A 22,697-nucleotide genomic window follows, 5' to 3' on the forward strand; every position below is an offset into this window, starting at 1 on the left:
ACAATCTGATCTTTGACAAACCTGAGAAAAACAAGAAATGGGGAAAGGATTCCCTATTTAATAAATGGTGCTGGGAAAACTGGCTAGCCATATGGAGAAAGCTGAAACTGGATCCCTTCCTTACACCTTATACAAAAATCAATTCAAGATGGATTAAAGACTTAAATGTTAAACCTAAAACCATAAAAACCCTAGAAGAAAACCTAGGCATTACCATTCAGGACATAGGCATGGGCAAGGACTTCATGTCTAAAACACCAAAAGCAATGGCAACAAAAGCCAAAATTGACAAATGGGATCTAATTAAACTAAAGAGCTTCTGCACAGCAAAGGAAACTACCATCAGAGTGAACAGGCAACCTACAAAATGGGAGAAAATTTTCGCAACCTACTCATCTGACAGAGGGCTAATATCCAGAATCTACAAAGAACTTAAACAAATTTACAAGAAAAAAACAAACAACCCCATCAAAAAGTGGGTGAAGGACACGAACAGACTCTTCTCAAAAGAAGACATTTATGCAGCCAAAAAACACATGAAAAAATGCTCACCATCACTGGCCATCAGAGAAATGCAAATCAAAACCACAATGAGATACCATCTCACACCAGTTAGAATGGCAATCATTAAAAAGTCAGGAAACAACAGGTCCTGGAGAGGACGTGGAGAAATAGGAACACTTTTACACTATTGGTGGGACTGTAAACTAGTTCAACCCTTGTGGAAGTCAGTGTGGCGATTACTCAGGGATCTAGAACTAGAAATTCCATTTGACCCAGCCATCCCATTACTGGGTATATACCCAAAGGACTATAAATCATGCTGCTATAAAGATACATGCACACGTATGTTTATTGCAGCATTATTCACAATAGCAAAGACTTGGAACCAACCCAAATGTCCATCAATGATAGACTGGATTAAGAAAATGTGGCACATATACACCATGGAATACTATGCAGCCATCAAAAATGATGAGTTCATTTCCTTTGTAGGGACATGGATGAAATTGGAAATCATCATTCTCAGTAAACTATCTCAAGAACAAAAAACCAAACACTGCATATTCTCACTCATAGGTGGGAATTGAACAATGAGAACACATGGACACAGGAAGGGGAACATCACACTTCGGGGACTGTTGTGGGGTTGGGGGAGGGGGGAGGGATAGCATTGGGAGATATACCTAATGCTAGATGGCGAGTTAGTGGGTGCAGCCCACCAGCATGGCACAGGTATACATATGTAACTTACCTGCACATTGCGCACATGTACCATAAAACCTAAAGTATAATAATAATAATAATAATAATAGAAAAAAAAGAAAAAAAAAAAAGGAGTTGCTTTTATTAGCGCCCATATTGACCAAACCAAGACTGGAATTTTTCTCCATCTTTATATGCTTTTTAAAAATCTCTGCCAATTCTCTCCCATTCCTCCAACTCCATAGTCCCTTGTTCTGGGAACCATGGGCAAAACTGCTTTACTGCACTAAACAGTGAGTGATAACAAATTCTGAGTACTAATTTTCACTCCCCATCTTCATAGTAAATGCCTTAAGAAATTTAAATAAGCAGAATGTCTGCTTTCACTTTGTCTCATTGTTACCCTGGATCTTCCAAGTGCTCAGCTTTCCTGCCGAGCTTCTTTTAGACGTCCTTGGGTGTCCTTTGATGATGCGTCCTCCACTTTCACACACTCTAGCATTCCTTCACCAGGGTCTTTGTTGCCCCACATTGAGCAGCCAGGAATGTTGGGGTGATCAGACCCAACACCAGGTCTTGGGGGTGACAAAGTCTGGCAGAGTCAAAGGATTGAGAAATAGACAGTTTGGGAGAGAAAGGTGGGACACCAGGGGGCCATCACCATCATGGAGGCTGCGAAGGCCCTGAGCTCTGGGAGCCCATGCTATTTATTGGTAATCCAACAAAGAAACAGGTGGTGAGAATGTGGAGGTCAAAAGGACACATTGCATTAAGCAGATGATTTACAGCTGTAATGGTTTAGCATTTATATGGAACAAGTCTGGACTTGTGAGAAGACACAGCTGTGTTTAAGAATATGAACTGCAAATGAAAACCAGCTTTCCAAGCTCCTCCTCATTCTCCATGTGGTCAGTGAGGCACAGGGTGAGGGTTAGGTGGTTTGGAAGGTGCCAATGAGGACTCCAAAATGGCGGACAGGAAGACCCCAGGCAGGGTCAGGAAGTGGAGGAAGAGCAAAGTGCAAGTAAAATTCTGCATAGTGAGATACAGGGAAGAGGATGATTCTTCCAATCATGTGGGAAGAGTGAGGTTTTTTTATGGCAAAGGAACCTTATTTCCAATTATGCTGCTTTAGGATAATGTTCCTCTTGCTTGACACAGGTTCCCTCTGCACCATCCCTGAGCATTGTTTGTCCATGTGAGCTCTATGTGTGGGCTTCTGCCCAAGGGTTATCCTCATGGTACAGGGACACTGTCCGCAAAAGGAAGGGCTGTGACTTCGCTTTGCCTTGTGTGAGAGAGCTGGAAGGGCCCCACCCTGGGGTGCCTGTGCCCAGCCTGGACTCCTCTGTCGGAGCTCCTCAGTGACATTATTCTACACTAAAGTCCTGCTCTGGGAAAGGGATTCCTGCACATTGCCAGGCTCTGCTATGCTGTTCAGGGTATAGGGAGGGAGGCCAGGAGAAGGCCCTCCTGTCAGGGAGGGCTGTGTGCTTCCCTCACATGGCCCATGGAATCGAAGAGGGCCAAATTCAAAAAACCCAAAGCAAGGCTAAACTTAGTTATGCCCACCAGAGAACCTTCACCAAGTATTTGACGTTTTTCCTCCTTTGATTCTGGGAACGATATCTGGCATCCAGTTTAAAGGTGCTTTTTCTATGGTGGAAATAAATGAAGATGAACCGAATGAAATCAAGCAAAGCCTATTTATCAAGAGCCTGCTCTAACAAGGGAGTCAAGTGCCATTGCTTGTATTTTGGAAGAGATGCGACAGCAGGCAGAGGAGTGGGAAAGCTTCCTAACAGAAAAAAGGGGCGGCTTGACCAGACCCCAGAGCCACAGCTTCTTGCACTACCCTGCACTGTCCTCTACTGGCTCTGTCCTCAGGTCATCTTTGTATGAGAGCTGAAACAAGAAAACTGAGGGTCACCTTATTTGACCTTAGCTTGGGACGTGTGCAAGGAGTGACAGAGTTTTCACTACTGTGTGTCTATCCAGGAGCCACCTTGAAAGCTCCACAAGTATTAATTTGGGGATTACAAAGACACTTTTAGCAAGTAAGCAAATTTGCAAATATGAGATTCACAAATAATGAGGGTCAACTGTGTTTGTAAGTGACTGCTAGGGCCTGTTTCATGGTAATATCTTTCCCCAATAGTGTGGAATGTTTCTTTAGCTTCTTTGATAGTTTATTTATTCATTCATGTATTTATTAAGTACTTACTATACGCCGAGCTCTGCTTTAATATGTGATGAACAAACTAGAGATTAAGGTCCTGCCCTGTGGATTTTATACTTGAGTAAGAAAGACAGATAGCTAAGTCTGGAGCTTGGGGAGTGAGGCCTAGGTTGAAATTATAGATTCACTTGACCAAGGTGAAACCTGGTGTGCCCCTCCTACTTCACATCCCCAGACATACTTCCAGAACATTTCTGTTCTGTTCTTGTGTATACACTTCCTTTTGAGCCTCTCTCCATTGACACATGTCAACCTCTACTTGTCTTTTGTTGATTTTGAGGCCACTTGCCCATGTTACGCAGGATATTGAAGAAGAATCGTACTGACCTGGTTCTGCTACATACCAGCTGAGTTACTTTGGTCAAGCTCTTGGACTTCTGAGCCTGTTTCCTAATTTCAGAAGTGGTCATATGATGTGTTAGGCCCTCGTGGGTTGCAAGGAAGAGGCACACACACACCGCCTTTGGTGGTGAGGGCTGAATGTTAACTTTGATGGAAAGTCATCCAAGCAGCCATATTGTCTCTGGCCCTAGTACTTTCAAAACCTCATGAACATTAATTTAGCAGTATTTAGGATAGGATTTGAGCTCTGAAGACCTATAGTGTGGTTATTTGTTCATATGGCTGTTTTCCATACTAGACCATGAGCTCCATGAAGGCAGGGTCTACAGTCTCATCTTCCTAGGCATTCAGTTCAGTGCCTGATACATAGTAATAGAGGCACAAATGTTTCAAAAGTTGAGGAATTTTCAACTCTTCCTGAAAGAATAGGAAGATATAAAGGCTTCTCAGAGAAGGTATTATTTCTTTTTTTGGATGAAGTCTCACTCTGTCACCCAGGCTGGAGTGCAGTGGTGCAATCTCAGCTCACTGCAACCTCTGCCTCCCAGGTTCAAGCAATTCTTCTGCCTCAGCCTCCCGAGTAGCTGAGATTACAGGCATCTGCCACCACGCCCAACTATATTTTTTATTTTTAGTAGAGGTGGGGTTTCACCATGTTGGGCAGACTAGTCTTGAACTACTGACCTCAGGTGATCCACCTGCCTTGGCCTCCCAAAGTGCTGGGATTACAGGCATGAGCCACAATGCCCGGCCTATTTAAGCTGATTCTTTAAGGGTGAGTAGAAATGTTTTCCAGGTGAATAAAACCTTGAGACATTATTCCAAGCAGAGACCAGCAGGTGCAAAGACACAGGGATATAGAGATGTTGAAGTTTATCAAACACTGCTAGATTAAGAAAACAAAAAGGAAACAATCAAAATCAAAAATTAAAATTAAAAATCACCTAAAAAAAAACTATGAATGGACTTGGTGAGAGTTCACGTCGCAATTAACTGTGGCCGTAGACACTCAGTAATGCATGGAAGTTTTAGGGAAAAAAAATAACATTCTCAGGTTGTTGGCAGAGTATCTAGAACAATTTAGAAATACAGGTATTCAATTCTGGGAATAAATACACTGTAGTGAAATCATTTCCTTCTCTGCGTATGAAGCTTGTATGCATCACACATTGATCAAGGTGCTGAAAATCAGACCCTTCTCAAGGAGCTCATGAGCAATCAAGGGAGATGGATGGGTGAGCAACTGATTATCATGTGACAAGTGAGGTAATAGAGATATGACTACAATGCTATCTAAAGAAAAAGAAAGGAATTATTAGTAATATGTGGAGTGCTGGGGAAAGATTTCTGAAATGAAGCCGGCCAGGCATGATGTCTCACCTTGTAATACCAGCACTTTGGGAGGTGGAAGTAGGAGGATCCAGGATGATCTAGGAGTTCAAGACCAGCCTGGTCAACAGAGCAAGACCCTGCCATCTCTATATTTGAAAAATAAATAAATAAATTTTTGTTAATGAAGTGACATTTGAGCACTCTGGAGCACCATAAAAATACAGGACAGACTGAAGGAATATATGCAGCTTAATTTAACATTTTTTGAAATTTTATATTGCAGAAGTTGTACATATTTACTATTGTGAAATTAGAATTGATAGGCAAGGAGGGCGGTCTACAAAGCACTCCATAGATCCACCATACTGAGAAAATGCTTAATGCTTTATGGATTTATTTATTTTATACTTTCTATGGATATGCATGTCTTGTATACATACGTACGCATGGTTAAATAGAAATGGTTCTCCTTGGTGTTCTGTTTATCCATTTATGGTTATGAAGTAAATTCCCAAAGAGTACATTTGCTTTGTCCGATGGAGTCTTTTGCTACATACTGCTGTACATAATGAAAATTTAAAAACGGACTAACTTTTCAGCCTTGTGACCTTATGGTGATTCAAACAGAGGCTTCATCAAAGGCAGATTCAGAAATGAACTTGGTGTGTGTAGGTGGTTATGCTTGGCATTATTGTTTGTGATAGTATGATAGGGATGATTTCAGTGTCCGCCAGCAGGGAACTGGTTAAGGTTAAGTAAACTGTGGTACATCCAAATGATGCATACTGTGCAGTTGAAAAGAAGAATGAGAAAGACCTCTGTACTCACATAGAAGAACTCGGATATATTGTGTGTGTTTTTTAAAAAGAAGAAGGAATTGTATCCTATGTATGGTATGCTGCTTTTTGTGTTGAGAGAGAAGAGTAGAGTAAGAATATACATGTGTATTTGCAAAGATAAATTCTGAAAAGATATATAAGAAACCAATTAAAAGTGTTTGGCTGTGGAAGGAGTATAAGACTGTGAATGGGATTTTGCCACATACTTTTATAGTTATATTTTCAAATTTTCTGAACTATGTATTTGTACACATGACCCTTTTGAAAATAAGTGAATGAAGGAATGAAGTAGGATTATGAGAAAGAGATAAGAAAAAAGGATCTAAGGGGCTGCCCATCTTTTTAGTACCCAGCGAATATTAATACATAACAATAGCAGAAAAAATTGGAAGAGTAGCCCCAGTAGCGTAGGGAGTCAGCCTTTCCTTTGTCTTTTCCTCAATTTCATATACTTAAAAAAATATATTCTGAGACTGATACAACAATTTGAAAGAAAAATGTCTCCAGATCTCTTGAAATAAAAGGAAGATGGGGGAGCTTTTTGTAGTGCACTTCCCAAAAATGGGCTGGTTTCCCTCAAGAGGCAGGGATGCTAGCCTACATGGGATACATATGGGAGAAAAAATAAGAAAAAGAAAAGAGATTTAAATATAAATAAATGAAAATAACACTTCTCTCTGATTATAAAGGAAATCACACTCTTTTAGTAATAATTTAGATGACAAATATTAAGAAAAATCTTTAATTTGCCACTCAAGATATTCTGGTTTGTTGCTTTTATACTTTTTTATGCATGTAAATATTTTACAAACTAAATATTTTAAAAAGTGGAATCATAATAGATAGTCTTTTGTCACTTACTATATTTTGGGCATATTTCTGTGGCAGTAAATATATCCTGGCATCATCATTTTTAATAGCTGTAGGTATATTAAGTCAATCATTGCCACCGCAGAGGTGAATTTTCTTATATATAGATTTGAATGGACTCTAGCAAGCATTTTTGGACTGAATTCATAGAAGTAGAATTTCTGGAGGGTAATAATTTTTAGAGTCTTTAATAGAAATTTTCAAATTATTCTCCAGGAAAAGTGGCTCAGTTTACACTCCCCCCAACAGGGACAGAGCTCCAGGTTCCCCCTTCCATTTGTCATCTTTGCTGCCTTTATACAGAAAATATCATTGTTTTCATGACATTTCCTTGATTTCTAGTGCTTTTGAATCTTTTTTATATACCTATTGGCCATTTTTATTTTTGTGAAAAATGCCTGTTTCTCCGTTGCCCATTTTCTGTTGAAAATCATTTTTTTTTCTGAGTAATTTAAAAGATTTCTTTATAGGCTAAGGATACAAACCTTTTATTTGTTGTTGAGGTTATAAAAACTTTCTCCCAGTAAGTAATTTTTCATTTCATTTTTTCTTTTCTTTCTTCCTACCCTTCCCTTTCCTTCCCTTTCCTTTCCTTTCTTTTCCTTTCCTATCTTTTCTTTTTTTCTTTCCTTCCTTTTTTCTTTCCTTCCTTCCTTTCCTTTTGCTTCCTTCCTTCTTCCTTTCTTCTTTTATTTTCCCTTCCTTCCTTCCTTTCCTCCCTTCCTCCTTCCCTCCCTCCCTCCTTCCCTTCCTTCCTTCTCCCTCCAAACTCCAAAGTCACATTTCACTTAATTTTTATCCTGCCAAATTCAAAAGCGTTTTAACTTAGTGATTTTAGTGTAAACAGGAGCAGGAGATAATGTAATTATCTAGGTATTTCTCTGTCACCTAGGCTGGAGTGCAGTGCCATAATCATAGCTATTGCAGCCTCGAACTCCTGGGAAGAAGAAATTTTCCCAACTCAGCCTGCCGAGTAGCTGGGACTACGGGTGTGTGCCACCAGGCCCAGCTGTTTTTTAACATTTTTTTTTTTTTTTTTTTGTGGAGGTGTGAATTAGCTATGCTTCCCAGGCTTGTCTTGAACTCCTGACTTCAAGTAATCCTCCCACCTTGGCTTGTCAACTCCTGGGATTCCAGGTGTGAACTACTGCTCCTGGCTGAGAGTTGACTTTTGTTTGCTAATGGTGTTCTTGGTATCTTTTCATATTTGAGGCTTTGGTTTTAGTGCTAAAGTATTACACTCACCATCCAAGGTTTACAGGACTTTTGTTTTAATATGGAACAGATGGAACTGTTTAGTTCTGCATCTTTGCAGGTATACAAAATGTGCCTGCCAGGACTCTGCTTTATATCCATGGAAAGCAAGAAGTAATACAGTAAAACTTTGCCTGGCTAGAGGCTTTGAAGGAATGGAGTGTTCTGGTTGAATTCAATTAATTTGGAAGTACAAAGTTGAAAAAAATTCAGAACTTAAATTTCCTTTGAATGCAATTTGAAAACATAGCCAGTAATTCCACTTTTCTTCTCTAGTAAGTTTGGACATTCTGATCTACTTGGTGTTTTATGATAGAACCCCTAACGTGCCTGAGACTTATTTTGTGAAGATACTTTTTTAAAACTTTAGCTGTAAGAGGATGTAGATGGTTTTGTATAAGTTCAGCCTGGATGAGAACTAATACTTGTAAATATACTTTTTAGACTAAACTGATTGCCACTTGTTTTCTTATTGAACTCATAAAAATAAGACACATTGGATAGAGGGTGGGAGTAGGAAGGAGAGTTGTGTGTTTTAATTGCATGTCATTGCTTCGTATCGAGACAGAACATATAATATCCCCGGCTTTGGACCTGCAGAAGGAAACACACTTTTCTACCTGCTGTATGCCAGAGGTTCCTGAACACCTGGAGGGATTACTGCAGCACAGGTTGCTGAGCCCTACTCCAGAGTTTCTGATTCACCAGGTCCAGGGTAGGCCTGAGAATTTGCACTTATAAAAAGTTCTCAGGTGCTGCTGGTGCTGCTAGTCCAGAGACTACATTACTGAGAACCACTTTTGCCTACTAACTGTAAATTATAGAACTCTAGACAAAAGCTTAGTTTGGTCTTGGATAAGAAGCACACAGGTTATGGAGCAAATCATGAAAGATTCAACCCTTGATCCCAGCCTCATGCAAAATTCAGGTAACAAGCAGTGCACAGTGACAAAACACAATTCTTGGTTTTCATGATTGCAAGTCATAGCCAAGTATCAAGTGAGAAATTCAGTTTCATTTGCAAGGCTTACAGAAGCCAGGTGATTCTAGAAAAATGGGCCTTGTATTTGTTTTAAATTGGTAAAGAGCTTTGAGTGCTTATTAAATTGAAAGCTTTTAAAATTTATTTTGTATTTTATTTCTTTTGAGATAGAGTCTCACTCTGTCACCAAGGCTGGAGTGCAGTGGTGTGAGCTTGGCTCACTGCAAACTCTGTCTCCTGGGTTCAAGTGATTCTCCTGCCTCAGCCTCCCAAATAGCTGGGATTACAGGCACCCACCACCATGCCTGGCTACTTTTTGTATTTTTAGTAGAGACGGGGTTTCACCATGTTGGCCAGGCTGGTTTTGAACTCCTGACCTCAGGTGATCCACCCGCTTTGGGCTCCCAAAGTGCTGGGATTACAGGCATGAGCCACCACACCTGGCCCAAAAGCTGTGTATTTTTACAGATATTAGACATGTTTCTTGTTTAAGAAAAAAAATCTTAACAATAACGTAGGAGAATAAGAGAAACTTTTCCAAAAAAGAGATATCATTGTGATTATTTTATCTTATTGGAATGTTGGATAATATAGTCTGCTTCATTAATAATCAAGCATGGTATAGATTTTCCATTTTTATAGGACCTGTATCTCAGTTAAGGTAATACTGGTAATTTTTGTACTGTATTTGAAGATGAAAAATATAGACCAAAATCATAGACCTTGCATAGAAGCTGGGTAATGAAGACAGCTCTGGAGGAATACATAGATACACATACATAGACACACACACACACACACGCACATATATATATATGTATAAAGTACACACACATATATTTTTTAAAGTTTTAAAGCTTTTAAAGCAAAAGCTGGCCCCTCACCTCTCCCAGAGTGGGCAAGGACAGAGGTTGCATGGGCAGCTTTCCTTGTGAGCCACAAGTCCCCCTGGACACACTGCTGCCTGGCCAAGCCCCCTTTCCATTTCATCTTTCTCATTGGCCAATGGGCTTGGAGCATTAAGGCCACTCCTCTGTTCTGCATTCTACTGGGGCCCTGGTTACGCTTCCTCTGGCTCTGTCGCACAGCTGCCTTGTAGGTGACTGGAGGCATTGATCAGTGCTCGCTGGGATTTTGCTGATGTGGTCCCAACCCTGCCTCCCTCCCCATCCCATGATGGCAGAAGAAACTCGACAAAACAGATTGGCCATAGCCAAGAAAAAGGTAAAAATGCACCAGGTCTTGGCCCCCCAACCCAGCCACAGATCCCCTCGATGACAAGATGGCTGCCAGAGTCCATACCATTCCTGAGGCACACTGGACTGGGCCCCACAACCCTGGTGCCTCTGGGCTCCCCCTACCAAAGTCTTGTCAGTCAGCCCTGCCCCTTCAGCAAGCAGCCCAGTCCCTGCCCTTGCCAATCACCCCAGGGTGACTTTGGCTGGGTGGCTCCTGGGGCTTCCCACTTCATTAGTGGGCCCTCACCTCCTGCTGCCCCAAACTTGACCTCCCTGGGCTCTTTGGGCTCACGTCTCCAAGGATCTGGGTCTGCCAGCCCCAGGCCCCACCCTCACCAGTTGTCCCTGGGTGACTTTGGGCTGGTGACTCCTGAGGCTCCCTGCTGCAGACTCTGCCCTCCCCTCCTGCTGCCTCAAGGTCGACCTCCCTGGGTTCTTTGCGCTGGCGTCTCCAAGGACCTGGGTCCCAACCCTGTGTTTCCCTCCCCGATCATGGAGCGGCGACTCGGACAACGCATTGATGTGGTCTCTCCCCCAAACCAGGAGAAGTGGAATGTAGTGATTTCACAATCCACCTAGGAACTATCATTAATGCAAGACTGGCCTTTGATCTTATGACCCAGTCCCCTAAGCATTGTCACCGCATTTCTGGTTCCTCTGTTCACAGCACAAATTTCCAGCTGGAAGGAGAATGGAGACTATGGGACCTAGGAGCAAGAGGTTTCAGGCTGCCTTACTCCCTTAACATAGACATTGACAGTGGGAAAAGCCTACACTTCCCCCGTGAGCTCAAAACATTGACAGTATCTCTGGGTGGCAATGGGAGAATGGGTTTGGTTTGGTTTTCTCCCAGGCTTCTACTTTCCAGAGAGATTTTTTTCTGAGTTCTCCACCTCATATTCTAATTTTCCATGGTTCTGGGACCAGACTGCCCTTCAGTCAGTGGTCTCTGAAGTGAGATTTGCTCATCTTCTGTGAAATAGATCTTGGGAAACTGAACTTGACAGCTTGAATCCTCCTCATATTATCTCAACCTGGGGTACTTTGAGTGCCACAGGATAAATGTGGGACATCTTTCTGAAGCATCAGTTTCCCTTGATTCTCTTGAGATCAAGAGAAAAAACATTAATGTACTTAGGGATGACAGTCACATAGGTTTCTAAGAGTATACCAGATTTCTCTCTGAAATGAGGCTTGGGTTGTCCTCTTTCTGATAAATTCCCAGATTTAACAGAAAGGCTGCCTTCTGCCATGAGGACACATTGATATAAAAGTTTGAGAGGTACTGGTGCACTTCTTCACACTAACAGACGTGTGAGGATATATGACTCTAAACCACACGGCATACAGTTCCTGCCACTTAATGTTTACTTTTCTACCTCTGCCTCTGGTTTTGGTCCCTGGAAGCTGCTGATTCTTGGCAAAACCCCAGAGCTTGGAGTCAGAAGACTGAGTTTCAAAGTTCCAGTACCGCATTTTTCTTGTTTTTCCTAGCCATGATATCAATCCCCCTCAGTCACTAAATGATTGTGACAACACCTTGTACAGTTGTTGTGTCATTAAATCAGATGGTGTATAAGAGTATTTTATAAAAACTGTAAAGGAGGATGTGGCTGTAGGGGCTGATAGCTCTCATGAGTGTTACTGCTCTTGTTTCCCACAGTTAAAAGAATATTGGCAGAGAAAGAGCCTTGGTGTTCCAGCAGGAGCTAAGAGGAACAGGAAAACAAATGGCAGTAGCCCTGAAACAGCCACTTCTGGTGGTTGCCAGTCACCTGAGGATGTGAGTCCTGGCTGGACAGGCTCCTGGGGACAGGGGGCCCAAGGCGCAGTAGAGGGTAATTGTTAAGATTGTGGATGGACTGTTGGGTACTGGTTAAGAATTCTGGGTTTGACCAGGCACAGTGGCTCACGCCTGTAATCCCAGCACTTTGGGAGACCAAGGCAGGTGGATCACTAGGTCAGCAGATCGAGACCATCCTGGCTAACATGGTGAAACCCTGTCTCTCCTAAAAATACTAAAATATTAGCCGGGTGTGGTGATGGGCGCCTGTAGTCCCAGCTACTCGGGAGGCTGAGGCAGGAGAATGGCGTGAACCTGGGAGGTGGAGCTTGCAGTGAGTTGACATTGTACCACCGCACTCCAGCCTGGGAGATGGAGAGAGACTCCATCTCAGAAAAAAAAAAAAAGGGGGGGGGAATTCTGGGTTTGAATCCTGCCTCTCCATCTGCCAAGGATATGATTTAGGGCAAGTTGCTTGAGCTCTTTGGGCCTCTTTTTTTACGTCTGTATAATAGAGGTGGTATTGTTTGACCTCCATTTGGGAAGTTTAAATGAGATTTGTTATTGTTGTTTTAATGTTAATCCCTAATACATGGCCTGCTGTAAACACCAAGGACACCCAGGATATGGTCATTGCTGTTCAATTTTCCTCATCCCCAATCTCAAGGGGAAGCCAAGACAAGGAGAACAGCCACTTGCCATCAGGAGTCACTGAAAGGGCCTCAGGGTGGGATGTTGGGGGGATAAGAACCATGAGAGAAGTTGGCACAAAGGAGTTATGGGAAAAAGCATCCAAGATAGGCAGAAAAGAAAATGTTGCCAGTTGATGGGGAAGAAAAGAAGTCAGAGGGCTTAGACACTGAGGGGGACAGAACATCTCCATGTGCACTCTCATCTCTTGTAGTCAGCAACAGGTGTCCATGGGGAGGGCTCTACATCATCTGCTCCCCTGAAGGATCTGGAGGTAAGAGGCTCTGTGTGGAGGTGCAGTGACCCCGCAGGCCAGCCCTCCAACCTCCTCCCACAGTGGGGACTAGGTGCCCCTCTGCCAGCTGAGAGAGCCCACACACACCCCAGGCTTAATGATTGTTCTCTCTACCTCTCCCCCACTCCTCCTCCACCTCCTTGTCTCTGCATGTGCCTCAGAGCCCGTGCCAAGAACTAGCAGTCGTCCTGGACTCAAGGTCCGTAAAAATCAGTAAACTGAATAACACCATCAAATCTTTGGTAAGAGTCCAGTGGGGTCCCCTGATTCCACACTGCCAATCCTGGGCTCCAGTTTCCCCTTGGGCCCTGAGGAAAGGAGCTGGGGGCCCCTGGTGCCAAGGACAAATAGGGAGCTGGGGCACCCAGGCCTCACCTAGGGGGACCTCAGAGCATGCAGCATGGCTCTTCTTTTGCTGCCCTCTTTGCTGACTCTCTCCTCTCCAGACACCTCTGCTCCAGTCCTTGCTACACATGCCCTGGGGTTGTTGCCTCTCATGGAAGTGCTAGCCTGACTGGTTGTCAGGGGCCCCATATTTCTGCTGTGACTCAGTCCCTAATTTTCTCTTTGATTCTGGACAAACCACCTCTCCTTTTTGGGTCCATGTTTCCAGAGGAGGTAGTGAGTATCAAAGGTCTCTGTTAGCTCTGAGAGTGCGAGATTTAAAGAACCCCTAGAATGGAAACCTCAGGGCCAAGGGCTCCTGTCTGTCCTTTTCTGCCCTATATCTGCTGTGAAGAACCGTACCTGGCCCGTACTTGCTCAGTAAATGTTTACTGAATGAAAGCATTTTTCTAAATCACAAGCTGGCAGAAGGGGGGGCCTTTCTCAAACTCCATCTCTAGAGGTTTATGTTACCGTTCTCTCGAGAGATTCCAGATTCAGACTGAGTTCTGTGGCTGTGGGCAAAATCTAACAAAGACCCAAATTCTCTGTCCTTGGGAGCTTGAGGAGAGTTTACCAGTTCATATTGCCATTATGTCTGAGAACTTTGCCTTTAAAATCCATTCCTGGCCCCTGCCTACCGCTTCCTGGTCTGGGGAATAGAGTTGAGGGGGCCACCCTCCATCACCTTAATTTGACTGTCCCCACAGAAACAACAGAAGAAACAAGTGGAACATCAGCTGGAAGAAGTAACGTGATTTCTTTGTTTCCTCGCAACATGACTGCTGCGTTTGGGGGGCACTCAGATGTAGAAGCCCCAGTCTCGTCTCACCCACTCCCAGCCTGGCAAAGAAGGCTCACCCTTCAGATTCCACCCCAACCCCACAGGGTCCCTGATAAACTGGTCCCATGGGTGGGCCTGTCCTGGGGCATTGGTGGCATTCTGGGGGCATGTCTCTTGCTGTGCCTTCTCTGCCTGCCCCTCGTAAGAGCTTTGTCTTCCTCTTCCTACAGGAAAAGAAGGCAAACAATGAGAAACAGAAAGCCAAAAGGGAGCTAGAGGTGAGTGGAGGGTGCGAAGTTTTCTCCTGTCCTCCAGAGAATGTTTCTTTCCTTCTCTGTCAGCACTTGCTTGGCTTTTCTCCCAAAGGTTCAAATCCAGAGATTGAATGTACAGAAAGAGAAACTAAATACGGACCTGTATCACATGAAATGTTCTCTCAGATACTTTGAAGGTGGGAATCTGGGTACCCTGTCATCCTTCAACCTGGCACTTTGACAGGTCTTTTGGGAAAGTCCTTTGGACCCCATCTCAACTCTCTCACTACAGAAGAGTCCAAGCATCTGGCTGGCTGCCTGCAATATACATTGCAGTGTATAGGAGAGTTAGAACAGGCTCTCTCTGTTGTCACTGCCACACAGGAGAAGAAAGAGATCAGTGTGAGTTCAACCACTTGCCCCATCCCCTGGGAGCCCGGCTTTGCAGATGGAGGAGTGAGCCTAAAGGTCCCTTCTGCAGGATGGAGTGTCCTGCCCAGAAGCAGTATGGCCATTTCTCGCTGCTTTTTTATGGCCATTTCTCAGCCTGGGGCTGAGTCACCTGCTGTAGGTGAGTTGGGGGTTGCTGTGGGGAGTGAGCTCTGGAAGCAGAGCTTGGAGGCCAAGTGTCTGCCCTGCCCTTACCTTACTGTGGTCTTGGCCAAGTCCTAGGTGGGGTATTGGGTACCTGTACTGTGAAGGTACAGAAGAGTACCTTTAGTATGTTACCATTTCTGTAGAAAGAGGAAAAGTGTGTGTGTGTGTGTGTGTGTGTGTGTGTGTGTGTGTGTGTGTACATACTATGATAATATACATAAAACTTGTCTGCAAAGGTTCATAAAAAATTCAGGAGAGAGCAACAGGGTGTCTGGGAGATACTTCCCTTCTGTACCTTCTGAGTTTTGGACTATGCGAATGTATCATCCTTTCAAAAAGTGAACAAAAGATTAACTTTCCCCTTCCTATCTGTGCCCCCATCCCCAGCAAGAAAAATGGGCTTAGAGAATCTGATAGACCTGGGTGTTCAAATCCCAGCTCTGCCTAAGTGATCTTAGACAAGCACTTAACCTTAAATACTCCATGTTTTTTCATCTACACAATAGAGGTAATCATAGTAACTGTCTCCTATGGCAGTTGTGAGGATTAAATGGGATTGCTAGCATGGTACCTGGTCAAGCACTCCATAAAGGTTCAAACAGTAGTAATAATAACAGTAATAACAATAGCAATATTATCTGATCTCTCTGGGCCTCTGTTAGCCAGCTGTAAATTCGATCTCTTCCCCTGTCCCTTCCAACTTTACTGAGTTCTTTTAAAAACCAGACCATGGGCTTGGAAACACCTTGATCTTTACTGACCGAGTTGTATGTTGAGCCTAGCCCTAGCCCTTTTAAGGGGCACTGTGTGGAATTGCCCAGGCTCCCCAGATCGAGACTTCTCACTCTTCACCATCCAGTTCTCGAGCCTCAGTAAAGCACTTATTGAGTGGCATTTAGAGCAGTCCATACAGGAGAAGGCACAGCTGAAAGCACACCTGACACAGGTGAGGTTTTGCAGAGGGAGGGATGTGGAAGAAAGATGACCCCAGGTGTCCAGGAGAAGGTGAGGACCAGTGACAGCCCTTCCTAACTTTTGCACCCATTCTTGCAGTTGAAAGAGTCGCTTAAACAAGTCCAGCTAGAGACAGATGAATATGCTCAACATATAAAAGGAGAGAGGGCCCGGTGGCAGCAGAGAATGAGGAAAATGTCACAGGAGGTGAGATCTGACCCTTCAGCTCCCCACCTTAGATAGGTCACTGGATCTCTCTAGGCATCTGTAAAATGGGAATAGTACAGCCAGAGGTGGTCATGGGTTTGGGCTTTGTGGAGGTGGGGACAGAGAGGGAGATGGTAACCTGTCCAGCCACCAGCCCCTCTCTCCAGGGCCCTTTCCCCCGTGCTTTGGGCAGGTTTGCACATTGAAAAAGGAGAAGAAGCATGATACACATCGGCTACAGGAGCTGGAGAGGAGCTTGTCCAAACTCAAAAACCAGATGGGTAAGCTGGGACTGGTGTGACCTGGGAGCAGGACTGGTATCAGAGGGCTGTGGGGGTGGCTTAGAATGCCCCAGGGAGGTGGGTGGATGGAAGGGCTTTGAGGCAGAGGGAAAGAGGTCTGTGCCAGGAGACAGCAAGTCTTGTCATCTCCATGAGCCTCAGTGTCCCCATCAGCAAGGAGGGCCCATTGTCAGCCACCCACAGTGCTCTCTATCTGAAAGTGGCTTGGAAGATTGGCTACCATCTGGGTGCGAGGAATCATCAGCAGTGAGGCCAAGTTTGGGGAGCCTGAGAGGAGCTGTGCACCAAGAGGAGGGTTTTTTTTGTTTTTCATTTTTTGAGAATCCAGAGGCCCTTAGTGTCTGCTTCCCTTCTCAGTGGAACCCCTGTCCCTGGAGCCCCCAGCAGTGCCCTCTGAGGTGGAGCTGCAGCACCTGAGGAAGGAACTGGAGAGAGTGGCAGGAGAGCTCCAGGCCCAGATTGAAAACAATCAGCTCATAAGTTTCCTGAAACAGGAGCAAAAGGAGAGGCTCCAGGAGCAGGAGGAGAGGCTTCAGCAGCTGGTCGAGCCACAGAGTGGCTTCAAGGAGCTGGTGCATTGCCCCACCTGGGGAGCCTGCCCTCCTCCCTAGATCTCCAGGCCTCTGTTTCCCCACCTGTAAAATGGGGCAGTGTAGCCCTCACGTGAAATGTTACTTCTAAAGGAACCTGTGAGCCGGAGTCCTGCTCTGGTGGCTGTGGGAGAGAGGGGATGATTTTTCTAACCTGGCTCCACCCTTCCCGGTGCCATGGGAGGCAGACACCAAGTTCTGGGGTCTCCAGCTGCAGTGCGTGTCTGCTGATTGCTTCTCTCTGTCCAGAACAACGAGAACAAGAGCACACTGCAGTTGGAGCAGCAAGTAAAGGAGCTGCAGGAGAAGCTGGATGAGGTGAAGGAGATAGTAATCCCATCCAAGTAGGGCCAGGAGGTGGGCACCAGCCTCTGGGGAGGAGATGTGTCAGGCCAGAGGCAGCTCCAGCCTGGGGGCAGGTGACCTCAGCACCCTCCAGGGCAGTCCTGTGACTGTTTCTTGCTTCCTGCCTTCTGACTTTTAGAGGTGGGTAGCCCTGGGCTCCTCCTGGGTCTGGACATCATCATCCCAGCTAGAGGCATGGAGACCCCCAATCACAGGGGAAGAGACAGTGGTATAAGAGGCTCCTTATGCTAGGCATGGTGGCTCATGCCTATAATCCCAACACTTTAGGAGGCTGAGGCAGGAGAATCACTTGAGGTCAGGAGTTTGAGATTAGCCTGGCCAACATGGTAAAACCTCATCTCTATTAAAATTACAAAAAAAAAAATTAGCCAGGCATGGTCACACATGCCTGTAATCCCACCTACTCAGGAGACTGGGGCACGAGAATTGCTTGAGCCCAAAAGAGGGAGGTCGCAGTGAGCTGAGATTGCACCACTGCACTCCAGCCTGGGCCACAGAGTGACACTCTGTCTCAAAACAAAACAAAAAGTCTCCTTAGATTAAAACTGGATTCCAGCCTCAGTTCCACTGGTCACCATTCAAGTACTTTGCATCTCTAAGTCTCTGTTTCTTTAACTTCAAAAGGAAGTTAGCATTTTCCTTACAGAGGTGCTGAGGATTAAATGTGATAATACATGGAAAGCATTAGGCATGTAGCACACTTTGCAGATGGTGGTTGGCTCCCACTGCTTTTCCACCAGTCTATGGCCTACAGTTTAAATGGTGAGAAGAGATTATGAGACTTGAGGCTGGGGAAGGAGGCATGGGGTTCTAGGAAAGGGAGGCAGTCACTTAGGCCTTGTGGAGCAAGGCGCCAGGGGTGTGGGCAGGCAACAGACCCCCACAGTGTCCTTGCTACCCTATTAATGGGCCCAGAATCTGGAAGCCAGCCACCATGGGCCCTCATGCCCAGGGTCTTCCTGCAGGTGGAGCTGAAGAGCCAAGAGACTCAGAGTCTGCAGCAGCAGCCAGACCATTACCTGGGTCACCTGCAGCAGTACTTAGCCACCTATCAGCAGCAGGTGGCCGACTATCAGCAGCTCACCTCTGAGAAGGAGGAGTGCACAAGCAGTTACTGCAGCAGACCCAGCTAATGAACCACCTGCAGCAGCAGGAAGCTTGAGGCAAAGTGGTGGCCAAGATGGCCCACCAAGTGTTGCAGGATACCCAGGGGAGGGGGCTGCTGAGGACGGGGCCATGAGGGGGATGACCTGGCAAACTCCATGCCTTCTCACACTTTCCTGGCCCCTTAGGAGTGCCTGGAAGCTGCCAGCCAGCAGAACCAGCAGCTACAGGCCCAGTTAAGCCCATGGCTCTCCCTGGGGAAGGTAGGGGAGACTGCTTAGAGGAAGAGGAGAGAGCCCCAGGAGGAAGGGGGGACTGTTAGCAGCATAGGATTGAGGAGTTGGAAGAGACCTTTAGAACAGCTGGTCATTATGCCAACTGGGAGCCTGCACTAAGTTCGGCATCAATATGGTGACCTCCTGGGAGCAGGGGGCCACCAAGTCGCCTAAGGATGGCTGAACTGGCCCAGGTCAGAAAGAGAGCGGGTCAGAACTCCCGCACTGACCAGTAGTGGGACTGTGCCTGGGCGGTATAGTAAGATCTTGGTTCTTAAAAGTAAAAATAAAGAACAGCAGCTCATTCCTCTCTGGGGAGGGGCTGGCTCAGGGTTACACAGTGAGGGTGGAGGCAGAGGTGGGCCCACAGTACCTCCCTTGTTGGGTTGTCTGAGGACCCCTCTGGCCACCTCCCACAGGAGATGGAGGAGGACATCTGGACAGTGGGGAGGAGGAGGCACCTAGGTCCATGACTAGTGTCCCGGAGGACCTGGAGAGCTGGGAGGCCATGGTGAGCCTGACTCCCCCTGCACCCATTTTGCCACCTTCCTCTGTGGTCCCTCCAAGACCCCTTTATGATCTTAGTTTCCCTGCCTTCTGATTTCTCTGGACCCTCACCCCTTCCGGGAGCCAGTGGTCAGACACCATTTCACCTGTGACCAACAGATGCACACTCTGAGGCCCCAAGGGAAGGGGCTGCACTCCACCTCTCTGACCCATTTGTTCTGTGTATGCCGCTACAAGAATGTTCACATCTTGCCCTCAGGTGGCATTTTTCAAGTCCGCTGGAGCCAGTACCCAGGAGGAGCAGGCACAGTTACAAGAGCAGGTGAAAAAGCAGAGGGTGTGCTGCCAGCGCCTGGCTCACCCAGTGGCCTCGGACCAGAAGGAGCCAGAGGCAGTGGGGGCAAGTCTGTGAGTGGGGAGACCCACCGGGCCCTGCAGGAAGTCATGGAGAAGCTGGAGGTGAGTGAGTCCTGGCATGGGCCAAGAAGGGCAGGGGTGTGGCAGGTCACTGCCGAGATGTGACCCCATTATTTTGGCTCCAGAGTGGCTTTATGGACCTCCTGGAGGAGAAGGCAGAGCTGAGTGAGCTGGTGGAGAAACAAGAACTTCAATTCATCCAGTACTGGAGAGAGAGATGCCATCAGTGAGTGGGAGGCCAGGGCACGACAGGGGGAGCTGCAGGGCCATCGGAGGGGCCCCAGCATCTGAGCTCTGTCCTCTCACAGGAAAGCTCATCCATCACCTTATAACAGAGCCAAGGGGCAGTGTCAAAGATGTGGCACCGGGAGGAGGACATCATCAGGCTGGCCCAGGACAGAGAGGAGATGAAGGTAGGGTGTGCAACATCTCTGTGTGGGTGGGGGTGGGGGTCAGCGTGAGGGTGGGTGCCGGCAGCGTAGTGACAGCTGAGCACCCCTCCCTCCAGGTGAAGCTGCTGGAGCTGCAGGAGATGGTGTTGCGGCTTGTGATGACTACAACAAGGGGCACAGCAAATTCCTGGCCGCTGCCCAGAACCCTGCTGATGAGCCTGGTCCAGGAGCCCCAGCCCCCCAGGAGCTTAGGGCTGCTGACAAGCATGGTGGTGAGTAGAGCCCTCAGGTGGGGTGGGCAGGCAGGAGCAGGGGGAGCTCACACTGCACTCAGATCCCCGCCTCCCTCTCTCCAAAGATCTTTGTGAGGTGAGCCTCACGGACAGCATGGAGCCTGTGCAAGGAGAGGCCGGGGAGGGTGCTCCCCATGACAACCCTACTGCACAGCCAATCGTGCAGGAGTACCATGAGCACCTAGGCTTGGGCAGCAACCCCTGTGTGGCATTCTTTTGCTGGGCTTGGCTGCTAAGAAGAAGGAGATAAATATCACCATCATCAAAGAGCTGGTCAACAAATTTTTTAAAAAGAAACAAAGTTACGGGGTTAACTCCTACACAATGCATTTACTTCATTTGAATGTTAGAGCCACTCATGATTATTTGTGTTTCTAATTTATAGTTTAAGTTTATTTGTAAAAAGTTAAAAGACAGTGGGTCTCTGTGGCTTTCACTGATGTTCACTCTGGCATCCTTAGCATTTTTCTTTTTTAATTTCATAATTGTAGGTCATTAGCATTCATATCGAGTTTGCCCTTATGTGGTAGGAGTTCAAACACACAAAGACCCACTATTTGCCCAAAACTATTCTTGTTGGTTTGGAATAGGCTACCATGCTTTTTAAATGTTATTGCAGCATGTATATTCATTACAGAATTCAGATAAAATTTGCTTATGTTCTGCTATTTTTTTATCTAATCTTAATCACAGTGAGCTCTTCATTAGCTCAATATGTGGTTTGCCCCCAAGTGTGCACTGTTTATTACTTTGTAATATGCCACTATGAGTACTGACATTTAGAGTTGTTTAAAGGCTGAGAAATGGAAACCGCCTGTTCCCCATTTTCTGTGTACTGTGACGGGAGTAATAATATATTGGAGGAGCTTTTTAAATCTCACAGAAGAGGAAAGTGGCCTGCTCTGGCAGGTATATGCAGTACACAGTGTTTCATTTGTTCCAGTGCCAAGAATTAGCGCTGTACTATGGTAGTTACCTTAGGATTTGTATGTGCTCTGGGCTCATGAAGATATGGCATCATGAGCTGCAGCAGTTGTACTCTTTTTCAATGACCTAAAAAGGGATTATTTCTGAGGAATGAAAGGCTCCCGTCATTGACTGTGGATGTGGAAAACCTTTCCTAGCTTAGAGCATTTGTATCTATAATACATTTTAAAGTGAGAGTTCATGTTACCTGTTTTAATCACATGACTTCCTGTCCCAGTACACAAAAGGGCACTGGTTGGCATTCTTCTTAATGTATTTAGTAAAGATCATAAGAAATCCTTTATGAGTTTAAATGTCCCTGGAAGAGGCATACAGGCTCTAGTCAAGAATGAATTAGGGTGAAGGAAAGCCATGTGACACCTGGAATTCCTCTCTGTTCACGGAGCTTCTTTGAGGCTTGAAGATTGATTTTACCATCTAGACCTCTCTGGCTAATACCTATTCTTCAACCACCTTAGTTACTCTGACACAGGAATTTACTTCTTTTCCTTGAATGGAAAACACTTTAAAAAATAATAACAAGCATTATTACAAACTAATATATGTGAGAGTACTTAGTAGAAACAAAAAGGAGTTTTAGTAGACAGTATTACACTATCTTTGAAAATCAAGGAGAAGTTTATGCAACTCAAAATGTTTACAAACTGCAGTACAATCTACTGTTTGTGAATGTCAATGTATTATCAGGAAACATGTCTATACAATCACAGAGTTATATTTCCTCACAAATTTCTTTACAAAGAGTGAAATATGTTTTCGTACCTCTCGGTTTCAGTTAGGGACATATTTTTTGAATATTTATGTGATTGTGCCTATGCATGATGAATGAATGAATTTCAGTGATACATTGCCTAAATCATAACTTAATGATGCTTGGGAAAGAATCAACAGTTAAAACTTCATGAAGATCTAATGTCTGTGTTCCAAAACACATCACATTATTAGGATGTAGGGAGATGTGTATGTGTGCTCCCTGGGGTGGGGATCTCTAGTTACTAAACCATCTCCATTTTTAGCATTTGGCATCCTCATGATACTTTTATAAATATGACATTAACAGGAGAGCAACAATATGATTTTACTGATGGAATAACATATTTGCCTGCATTCAACAGAGTGCAAATATTGGGTCCTTGTGACTTCAACTGACTCTTCCAAATTGTATGAATGTATCAATGTATTAGATAAAACCAGTTTCAGAATGATAAAGAAAA

The 22,697-nt window shown here is 45.3% G+C and overlaps 1 pseudogene; it reads left to right on the forward strand.

Moving 5' to 3' along the window:
* The first annotated feature begins 10,143 nt into the window (after positions 1–10,143).
* On the forward strand, positions 10,144–21,330 carry LOC100445101 (putative golgin subfamily A member 8G; annotated as a pseudogene).
* Positions 21,331–22,697: the final 1,367 nt, after the last annotated feature.

Source organism: Pongo abelii, chromosome 6 (genome assembly GCF_028885655.2).
Source record: "Pongo abelii isolate AG06213 chromosome 6, NHGRI_mPonAbe1-v2.0_pri, whole genome shotgun sequence".
Lineage (NCBI taxonomy): Eukaryota > Metazoa > Chordata > Mammalia > Primates > Hominidae > Pongo > Pongo abelii.